The sequence below is a fragment of the Netta rufina genome (genome assembly GCF_964035555.1).
Source record: "Netta rufina genome assembly, chromosome: Z".
Taxonomy (NCBI): Eukaryota; Metazoa; Chordata; class Aves; order Anseriformes; family Anatidae; genus Netta; species Netta rufina.
Genome location: NC_140126.1, coordinates 15,428,779 through 15,440,511, shown reverse-complemented (window position 1 = coordinate 15,440,511; position 11,733 = coordinate 15,428,779).

Below are 11,733 nucleotides of genomic sequence, written 5' to 3'. Positions count from 1 at the left end.
GTCAAAACTGACTGCTGTGAGGTCCAGAGGTGAAGGGTACATTTCATCCACAATCTGATGTGTGTCAAATCTGGGATGTTTAGGGTTACCCCAGGTGTTGAATTGGGATAAAATAGCTTCAGTGATGGTAGGCTGGTTTGCAGCAGCTGAGGATGTACCCCACTCTGGAGAAGCTGTTTGATCAGGGGGAACAATGAATCCATATCCTCTTGAAATAAAATCAATCTAGTAATATTCACAAGTCAATAAACAAAGTCTATCAGGAGGACCAAACCAACATCTTCTCAGTTCCAACCATGAATATATATTTGCCCATCTGGAACTAGCAGTGTGAGATCCTGATTAATAGAAATTTTCAATTACAACACAAGACCACTACACTAATTTGATCATTTTTTTTCAGTGACTACCTCAGAAAGCAGCTGGGCTTTTATTCCTGTGAGCTGTAGAACTGTCAGTCATGTCCTCAGCAATAGTTTAAAAGATGCAGCTGGACCAAGAAGAGCCCCAAGGTAGATATTGAAAGCTGCACAGATGATGTCTTTTCGCTAAAATTAATGTAAGCATGGCATTGTTTCATTTTGGCAGTCCTTCAGGAGCAGTGGTCCACAATGTCTTTGATAGCTGCAGTAATGGAGAGAGGAGGGGAGAATAACTCCATGAAAATTTTTGTCATTTTGAACAAGCTAAATAATGTATTTTTCCAGAGTTGTGAGTGTTCAGTGTCTCTTAAATCAGCACACAGAAAAAAATAACTCAATGGAGTCAGTGCTGACCCAGGGTGCTGGCAGTTCCTGTGCTGCTGCTCGTGTGTGGGGTGAAGCACAGCACAAACACCACAGCCCTGCATCTGCTTTGAGCCGGACGGTGAGCATTCCTTCCTCTCCCTCCTCCACCCAACTATCTGATAAAAGGCATGTATAAAAGCTGTGGCAGAGATAACAAGTACTGAGGGAGTTGTAGCAGGTGTTGAGCATTAAAGTACAATCTGGGGATGTCTAATTCCAGCCAAAACAGTCTCCTCCGCAACTGCTCAGAAGGATGGGATGGGAGTTACTCAAAGCAGGCAGGCAGAAAGGAAAGCAGAAGCTCTGGCTCAAACCTGGAGATTGTTACAGAAGCCAGAGAGGTTGTAGCAATGCTTTTAATTACTAGGAAGCATTAACACAGGTGCCAGCTCACATTCTTTCTCTAATAACTTTTGCTGATGTATCATGACATCTTGAAATCGCCCTTCACACTGAAGGTGTTAGCCAGATTCCAGAAACATCGTGCAAACCACACCAGCAGGGCAGGAAAAGTCCTGCCCCTCCCTATTTGAGGTTATATTAAGCTAGCTGATTCCTCACCTTCCTCAGACAAAAGCTGTGAGTAACCGAGGCCACCAGCATGTGTTGAAACTCCAGCTTCTCTCAAAGACTACAGCACGGGGCTCATCAACCTTCTGAAAGGCTTCCAAGAAACACATGGAAGTCAGGCCAGGCTTCCCATCTGCAATTTTGTTTGTCAAGTGTCCCCCGAGCATGGAGTTATTAACTTATCTGTTCTCTGTATCAGCTGCAACTTTGAAGGGAATTTAGAGATTCTCCATTGTAAAATACAGTGACTGCTAAATGTGTTTTGAGCAATGATTAACTGAAACACATTTTATGGCTGGTTATGCTGTGATAGCTTGGCTAGAGAAAACACCTGTGAACCCCATTAATATATGAAAGCACTTGACCTTGGAACTACTCCTTTGCTGGAAAAATAAGGGGAAATCAACCACACATTTTAAGGTATCTCACATGTTTAAACTGAAACATATTGAAGATGTAAAATCAGTCTTTAAATAGCTTTGAGGTGATGAGGCTCACTCTTTTCCAAGTTATTTTTAGCAATGTTATGTAGTTTTTAGTAGGCAAATAGATGTGTGCAGACAGTGAAACAGTAAGCAACCACTTAACACTTGTAGCTCACAAAGTTGATAATAAGTATTATGACCACAAATGAAACACACAGATAGAGATAAGAATTGTTAGCCTGTTTCAGAGGGTAGCTTGTGACTCATGCCACTGAGTCATATGGCAGAGGATTTAGCCAGCACAGAAGACGGGTGCCATGACCCCGCTGAATGCCATGCCTGCTGGCACAGCTGGTCATTCATCTTGTCTCCTGCAGACACCCAGAGCTGAGATGTCAGAAATAAAATAAAATACCCATTAAATGTGTACCAGGAGTGAGATTAAAACATATATTGTATTCTTGCCTCAAATAAACACACAACTCATGCTGATCTCAGTAGGAGAAGAGAGAGCTCCAAGTTCAAATGGTGAAAATTGCATCTTTCTCTTTCATGTTGGCTAGACATGTCTGAAGAGCTGAGGCAAGTAAACAGAAAGCAGTAGGCGATGACTTTGGGCTTACTGATCCTGTTGAATCTGGGATAAATGCTTTGGGAGCTTCCACACTGACAGGAGATATCATCTCCTTCCCTGTAAAGACATGGCTTGCAAATGTTCATTTCTTAAACTGGCTGAGGTTATGTTTAATCCTCAATTCATCTTTGTTCTCTTACGGATTTTACAGAATCAGTAAGTTTAGGTAAGACAAATAAAGTTTCTTTAATTATGTTCTACTCATACACACTAGGTTTTATTTGAGAAAAGAAAAAAAAAAAATCAATGTAAAGAGTATAAGAAAATTTTGTCTATAATTTCCTGTAACACGCATTACTTTTGTTATTTGTAATTGCCATGTCTATAAAGCTGAGGGGGAAATAGTGCTATGGTGTTATGAGCACAAAAACTTCGAGGCTATTACATACTCTCATTCTCATGTGGGTTGTGTACTCAGGCCAGCAGCTAACAATATGATTACACTGGTCATGTGGCAGCCAGAGGCCATATTTTTTCTTGGCAGCTTTTGTTATTAATTCTTATGATACTAGAAAAAGGTGGCTATGCTTTCTTGTAACTATGCAAGGATAAAACTCCAGTGCTAAAAAATCTTTGTCTTTGTATATTCTGAAACCATCACATGCTTTGCAAGATCCACATGCAGGCTGGAGTTAGAGGCTTTGGATACAACTATCTGTATTACAAAAAAAATACCCTGCTATTTCTAATTATGACGATTTTTATTGTGGGTTTTTGTTACAGGAGCCAACTACAAATGGAGTACTGTAAGGCTAACTTCCGTGCAGACATGGGCTCTTGGGCAGCTCCTGCTTTTTTAAGCATGGTCTTAACACAATAACACCTCTGCTCCTTTTGCATCGTATCTTAGAGTTTTGGAAACGTTCCCTGTTACTGATAAATACTTCTTTAAACTAGATCCAAATACCTAGGCTTCAAAATATTGGCCCCTCTCCACAGAAGTATGTTTTATCACAGATTATAGATGTTAGAAAATAAATGATGAAGAAGATGTATGATATCATCTTGTCTCTCCTTATGAATGCAGGTTGGTTCTCTACAATATATGTCAGGCAGCTTTGTTCTTTCTAGTTCAAATGACTCTCAGGCTTTCATCAGACTCTTTTACAGCTTAATTTTTCTTATTACCATGACATCTATCCAGATATCCAGCCTACATTTTACTGCACACGATTTCATTCCAATATTTTGAGTTGTCCTTCTTCCTAAGCAAGTAATCAGGTAAGCAAAGAATCAGGTGTTCTGTCTTCTTGGGAAATACAAAAAGGCTTGACTTCATGTGATGAAAAACTCTAAGTAGATAGAAAATGTAAGTGGGTCTCAAGTGCACCAAATTGAATCTTTCTCAGCTATGGTGCCCAGCAGAATGCAAATACCTCTAACTCAGAACTATTCAGAGCGAGAAATTACTTAGCTATTTTCTAGTAGTTTCTTTAAAATGAGCTTTCTCCTCTTTTTTTTTTTTTTTTTTTTTTTTTTTTTTTTTTGGCTTCACTCTCTGTTCACTTTGTTTCTGCAGATTTAATAGGTACAATTGGTCTTCATTGAAATTGGTGATCTTAGAGGTCTTTTCCAACCTAAATAATCCTGACTGGTTATCATTTCAGCATCAATTGAATAGATACAGCTACTCCTATAAAAGTATGTATGTTGTCTGTCTTTCTTTCTTTTTCTCTTTCTTTCTTTCTGTGCCTTTTTAAATGATTGGTTTAAAAAGCACTTCCAAGTAACAATCGTGTTTGCCCTCTCATATACCCTGCAGCATCCTGCTTCTGACCTTGGTCTCACACAGTGCCTTGTCCTCCAAAGCATCCTGCTTCATGCACCAACATACCCTTCAGAAAAAATCTAGTGGGCAGGCCACCCTAATTAACAAAACATGTTATCTAACTAATCTCATTAGACACCATAATCCAGATTAAATTGTCCAGGCGACCAACATTTAATGGGATGAATAAAAACATGGATCCAAAGAAAATCTGGATTTTAAATTGTTCTCAAATATTAAATCCAGCTTTTTACATTGAAGGATCTTCACAAATAACATTACATGAAAAGAAATAGGAGACTTCACAATAGACTCATAGGGAAACACAGCATCCTATATGCCCTCAGTAGCATCTCAAATAAGTTTATTATATATTAGACATATCTCATTTATATATATTATATATTAGTCATATAGATTAAGTTAGCCACTATATACGAGTGTAAATGTTTATGGGAATGTGGGTATATACATACGTGCACACAGATATGTACATATATAACACATGTGTTGCATTATGTTTATGAGATGCTTAGCGCCCAGGAGACAAAAATACTGACTATAACATCACGTTAGCTGCAACACTATCAGCTTTTGTGCAAGCAGAATTAAGGCCTGATGAGTGCCATATCCCATAAAAAAACTGGTATGCCATATCCCTTCATCTCTTGCAGCTTTGGCTTTACTTGTTTTGGCATTGAGAACATACAGTTTCTACCACATGATGGGTGGCCCAGTGACACCTGGGGGCATATTTGTTCCACCTTCGATAACAGCACTGTGAAACCCTGTCTTCCTTGCCCAAAGCAAAATGTGGCAGCAGATTGCACAAGAAAGGGCCTTACTATAAACTAGAGTTTGCTGGTGTTTGCTAAGCAATTTTAAGTATGCTAAGCTTTCTAGCCTCTTTACAGTCTAAGAAAGAAGTTTATCTCCTCTCCTTTCTTGACTACCCTCATACTAGAGGAAAGCAAACCTGCTCCAAGGCACTTGAGAAGCCTTTCTGGAATAATGACAGATACTAATGGCAGGTGTTTTGTACCATAACCTATGGCTGCTGTTTTTCATTTGTTTTACTGATTACTGGCCTAAATTCATCACTGTCAAAACCTGATTGATTCATTAGCAAACCTGCCTAGATAAATCCATACCCATGTTTAAGCAGCTGCTGAACCTGCTCTGCCTCAGCTCTGCATTGACCCTGTGGCCACCTGAGAAAATGCTCATAGAAATATCTATAACCCTTTTCCTCTTTTGCAGTTTTTATTTCAGGAAGATCTTCTCATAACTTCCCTCAATTTATCCTATTTCATGGTTCTCAAATGTGAAAGGCAGAGAAAAATTGCTTGTTTCTACTGAAAATAATAATAATAATAATTGCCATCTTGCTGTTCTTCACTATTGCAGACTTCCACCAAACTCAAAGCATCTGCACCAGCTGCGGGATTAAGGAACATTTATGCAGAAGGAGCATCACCAATGAGGAATAATGTAGAGAATAGCAATTACTGTTTCTGAAAATACAAGATTACTAGGTGAAAAATATTTAAACAAGTACTTTAGGATGACATAGAATCCAAAAGCTTTTGCAAGTCCAATAACCCTACAACCCTAGAGATGACAGCCTACTGGTCTCACAGATACCATAGCTCCTGTAGTCTCAGTATCTTTGAAGATAGCTATCATGCAATGTGGATGGGCCCTCCTGAAGCCCTTGCTCAGATAAGCCATCTTTCCAGATACACACACAGACTTTCAGTAGCTTCAGCAATTGGGCTGTGTGTCTGTGTTCACTATCTTCATTTTAGACAACAGTTCCTGGCTGGATGAAGCTGTGATGGAGAAGAGATTTCACAAGCCCCACCTAGGCTGAGTTACAAATCTGCCATGGATTATACAGAGCTCACTGCAACCACAGCATGGCTTGGAGAGACTGCACAGCTGCTCCCTGTGTATGTGACATGAGGCATGTGCCACATCTAAGGGGAAGGTCAGCCTCCTGTCCTCTCCCCACCATCCGCCAGTAAATCTCCCCCTGGATTAAGCAAGTTCAGTATAAGGTTGTCTGTTATCTGGCTTTATTTCATACAGATCTCCTTTGATTCTGTGTCTGACCCCACTGCAATATTATTTTTGGTGAACTATAATCCGCTCCAGCTCCCAATTAAAGGTTGGTAAGGATCCTACTGTATGTTTGCATAGATTTATGTTGTGTGCACGTGTGTGTGATTTTCCAAAGGCAATTAGGCAAATGACTGTTAACTACTTGTTGTTCACCTTGTTTGAGTGGTCATCTAAGGGCCTGGTGTACAACTTGCTAAAATGCTTCATTGATGTGTAAAGCTACAGCCTTGTCTGCATAAACTTCTGCAAGGTCAGAGTTATCATAGAAGATTTGTGTGTACTTTTCACTTTTGGAAAAAAAAAAAAAAAAAAAAAAAAAAAAAAGTAGATGACAGATGATATTTTAGAATGGCAGAACAATAAAGCCCAGCTGAAATTTCTCATTCATCCATATTGAGACATGACATTTTCATGACTTGCAGATGTGACAATTTCATATTCATGTACTGTCAAACCAGTTGTGGATTGTAAACAGCCTCACAAGTGTCAGTCAACTCTGAAACAGAAACAAAATTTACAAAGGTCTTTCTTTACTATTCAGCCAACTTGAATGCTAACAGATACAAACTAAGCATGTCATTTTCTCTGTTTAAAAAATATCTGTGCCTATTCCGTATGACTCTCTATTTCTAATAGTGGAAGTGCTTGCTATGTTTACAACCACACAGCCCTAACCATTTCTGATAATGTTATAATTCATAGCTTGAGACTTACAGACTGACAAAGCGACTCCAGTTAGGAAAGGCTGCTGCCCATGACCACTTCCCTTTAGCCATCACCCTTCTGCTGCTGGGTGCCGCAGTGCTGCCACAAAAATTGACTGTGTGAGAGGATTGCAAGTGTTTGGCACATCCCAGGGGCTGCAGAATGCACCCATGAGGTGTTTGGGGGAGTCAAGGGCTCGCTTTCCTCTTAACAATTCCTTCCTGCCTTGAATGCATCTTGGCTAGGAAAAGTGAAAAATAAATAAAATAAAATAAAATCACATACACGCACGCATACAATTCGTTAGCTCCCAGGCAGACATCCAGGACGAGGAGGATCCCGGAGGCATGTGAACCTTCCTAGGAGTTTGAGGGGTGCCTGCAGAGAGCCTCGCCAGCTGCAGGACCACGCCACTGCCCACCAGCATGGACCGTCCCTGACCCCAGCTGGCAGCCCACGCGCCTGCAGCTGCAGCTCGGCCGGGTCAGGCTGGGCCAGCATCGTCGTCGCTGGCATTTTCTGCCTTGAAAGCTGTCTTCTCAGACAGACACCTGCAGCAAAGACATTTCCCTACCAGCCACATCTCCAAAGAAGCTGAGATGCCTGCTTGTGTGTCTGGAGGGTGGACATTTTCAAAGGGACCACACTTTCATCCTTTGCCTTAACTTCACTCTTTTCTAAGATTTTTTTAAATTGAAGCCTGCCAAACCAGGCTGAAAAAAAAAAATAAATAAATAACAAAAGAAAACAAAAAAAATGCTTTCCCCTTGCTGGAAAAAAAAAAAAAAAAAAAAAAAAAAAAGTCAGAAGAGCAACAGTTGTGCCAGGAAGGTCTGCACGGGCTTAATCTCTGGCGAGGCAGCCTGGTGCAGCTCAGCAGGGTGGGGAGGAAGCTGTGTGGTTTTGCTTGTCACCTACGGTGCCATGGCAAAACAAGCACAACGCCCAGCTGTGCTCCTCTGCATGGCTGCTGCCCCTCACCAGCACCCAGCTCTGCCCTGAGTGGGGCTGTGCTGTGCCACTGCAAGGCCCCATTTCGTGCCGTGGTTATGCCACCCTGCTGGCACCCTCCAATGTTTGGAGCAGTGCAAAACTGTTCTGTTTATGCAGTGGTAGTTTTTCAGTGGATTATTTTGTTGTCACTCCCTGGGATAAAGTGGGAAAGCCACAGCTCTGCATCTGGATTTGCACTGGTGGTGCCATGTATCCTTGAGCGAGCCATAAAGGAGCAGCCCTGGCCCCTTTATGAACAGCAATTCTTCAAGTTTTAGCTGAGCTGCACTTGCTGGAGCTACCTTTGGCACTTCATCTCTTCTGCTCTCCTGTTTCCATTCCTCCCATGCCCATGTGGAGTCAAGAAGAAACTTACCTTTTCCAGGAGAAATGGCCTAAAATTTCAGTGTTGTGCACTGAGATCACACAGCACCTCCTCAGTTCATATCTTGCTGCACTTTGCCCAGAGAACGGGACTATTTAGGAAAAAACATTTACCATGCTTAATCTGTGAATTGCCAACATATCTGGAGGTTTCTATTATACTCACAGAGGAAATGTTGCTGTTGGTGCTTATTGTCTCCATGTGCACATGTGGATATAGTGGACAGACATCCGAGCTGAAAAACGTGTGAGTGCACTAGCGTGAAGCTGAGCCTGAGCTGACAAACCGGGCCTGACTTTCAGAGCACAAATCGAACAAGTTCATGCCTGCCCATAGTAAGCAGGACAAATGTACACAAGTTTTCAAGTAATCCCGATGAGCTTGCAGTTTCTCTTGGCAGTTGAAGTACCCCCACAGCTTAAGGCCACACTTTGGCCTACTTGGAATGGTTTTGTAATCTCAGGAAAGGTCCTCTGAGACTCAAAAATTACATAAAAGCCACTTCTCAGTAGCAAAAAAATTATTCCTACATTTCTGTTGCACAGCAACAGCAGAGATCACGCTAAGAAATGAGCAAATTTTACAACAGCCATACTGCAAACATCCTTTCAAACATTTAAAATCAGTGAAGTTATATATGCAGATCTTTTCCTTTCTATGGATTTTATTACCATTATTTGTTCCACTTCCATGCTGCCAGTAATTTAGCAGAGGAGCAGTCCCTGAGCCTGAAAAGTCTGGGATCTCAAACAGGGTTTCAGGATGGGTTTCAGCCCTGCCTGACACAACAAGGACCCCGTGCTTGCTGAGTATCACCATCATTTCACAATAAACACAGCATCTACTGTACAGGTGGAGAGGGGTCCATGAAGAGTCTTGTAAATCTGGGAACTGTCCTGGCTGCATCAAGGTACTAATAAGTGCTACTGCAAACTGGAGTCTGACAGGGTTGCTGATATGATGTTCTTCCAATACCTCTAATAGTGTAAGTCTTCAAAATGATATTGTTGTTTTGCAAATGAGCTTGGTTTGCTTCTGAATTTACTTCTGTTGCTGTGGCGTGAACTGCTTACCTTCACATTCTGACAGTGAGTAAATCAAGATACCAGCTGTTTGCATTTCTGTTTGAGTTTCATTGGCACATGGTTAAATTGCCTCTTCTGTTTAAGTGTAATAATACCAAACTTCAGACCTGTGTGCTTCATTGCTACTAATGCACTTATCAACTTTCAAGCTTAAATAAGGCTCACAATCTGGGATGAGATAACAACAGGAGTCTCAGGTATGTAAAGAATTCAAGATTAAGTCCTTTACACCACACTTTGCAGTTTGTATGTCACAAATACGTCTTTCCCTTCCCTTCCCTTCCCTTCCCTTCCCTTCCCTTCCCTTCCCTTCCCTTCCCTTCCCTTCCCTTCCCTTCCCTTCCCTTCCCTTCCCTTCCCTTCCCTTCCCTTCCCTTCCCTTCCCTTCCCTTCCCTTCCCTTCCCTTCCCTTCCCTTCCCTTCCCTTCCCTTCCCTTCCCATATCCAGTGCTTTAACATACCCTGGCAATGAAATGTAAAATACTGGTAACAGAAGACTTCAATAGGCACATATCTTTTATTACCCCAGAAACAAACAGACAGGGGTCAGCATCCCATTCACTCTGTGTCACAGAATTCACTGTAATCACACTGAAGAGAGTCACAGAAGCAGTTTTTGATGTAACATTATACAGATGTGTTGTGTTATTTACCTGTTATTTACTCTTGTAGAACTGGACAACTCTGGTCATTGCTAAAGCTGAACAAGAAATGATCTGACATCTGCCTTTGCATCACACTTACCAATAGTAGCTTAGGCAGGAGTAGAAAAACAGTTTGCACAGAAAACTTGCACACAGCAGAAAAATTATCAGCAACTTAAAAGATGAACTGGTTCCAGATTGTAATCATAAATAGAAAAATTGCAGAGGACCATAACAGGACATAAATGGAGGAGGGAAAAGTTTAATCCCGCCACTTTGTAAAATCTGTTGCTCAACTCTTTAGTGACACCATCATTGTAATGTGGCCCAGTCAAAAGGCAAATCATGTTGATCACATTACTCTTTCTTTCCAGCAACCTCTTTACTTTTCCCATTTATAAATGTGAATTATTTACCACTGATTGTAGTTATGGCTTCACAACTCCCCCACTATTACACTGTGCCCCTTGATAACTTTCCTGAAGCATGATACATCAGCAGTGAGGTGCTGAGATGTCTGCGGAAGAGCTGGAAGCAATTTCTGGGTTTTCACTGGAGGACCCAGCATCCCAAAAACATGTAGTTACGCTGGCAGAGAAACACCCACCAATATATAACTGGAATTGTTAGAAAGAACACTATGTAAAGTTATCGTTTTGGTATATGATCTTGTTATTGTCCTTTGATTTCTGCATTAAGAGGCAGAGAAAGGGATTAAAAGAAACAAGGCTAAATAAGACAGTGTGGGCTTCCGTGGCTTGCTACAGAGAGAAGAGGAGGCATGGGTGGCTGGTATCTGTATGTTGTAAAGAGAAATGAGGAACAGAGGGGATTCGTGTGAAACAATAGCACTGTAAGAGGAAAAAAAAAATGTATTCCTACTGTTTCTACAAGAAAAGTTAATTGGGCTGGGTGTTTTATATTTGCCTTTCACATAATATTAAAGTGCCCAGAAACAGGTAATGACCTGGATCCTCTCCGAACTGAATTCTGACTGGGAGTTCCTGTTTTCTGTGCAGTTTCACCTGCCTGCATTTGTTTCACTGCCACGTAGTGTCCCCCTGCACAGTGCAGACACAACCACTGCTGCAGCAGGCAGTTCTCCCAAAGCAGTGGATGCTCTCCTTGCCAGCCCAGCTCTCCTGTCTTACAGCAAAACTACCACAGAAAGAACACAGAAGCAGAAAGGTGTGAACACCCTCATAGCAAGGATCAAGAATCAATCCATTGGGTATTATTGCTCCAAATACAGTAAGGAAGATGAGCTGACTTGGCTGTCCCAGCAAGCCTGTGGCCTTGGACAGGAATTCCCAATGTGTACATCCACACCTGCTGGGATGGAGGCAGCCCCACCAGCTTCTCGTGGGCAATGCTGGCATTTGCCTTCTAACCATACAGACACAGATACACCTGCCAGAGTGACTTGTCCTTCTGATGCACGCTTCCCAATGCTGCTTTAAGCCCTCTTGTATTAAATTTACCTCTAAATGACAATTTTCCTGCTTTAACATAGAGTTTTGGAGTTGTATATGTTAAAAAAATGTTAAGCTTTTCATGTGTGTTAGCAATGAAACCTTACTATCACGAGGGTTTATAGAGAGGCTCTCAAAGC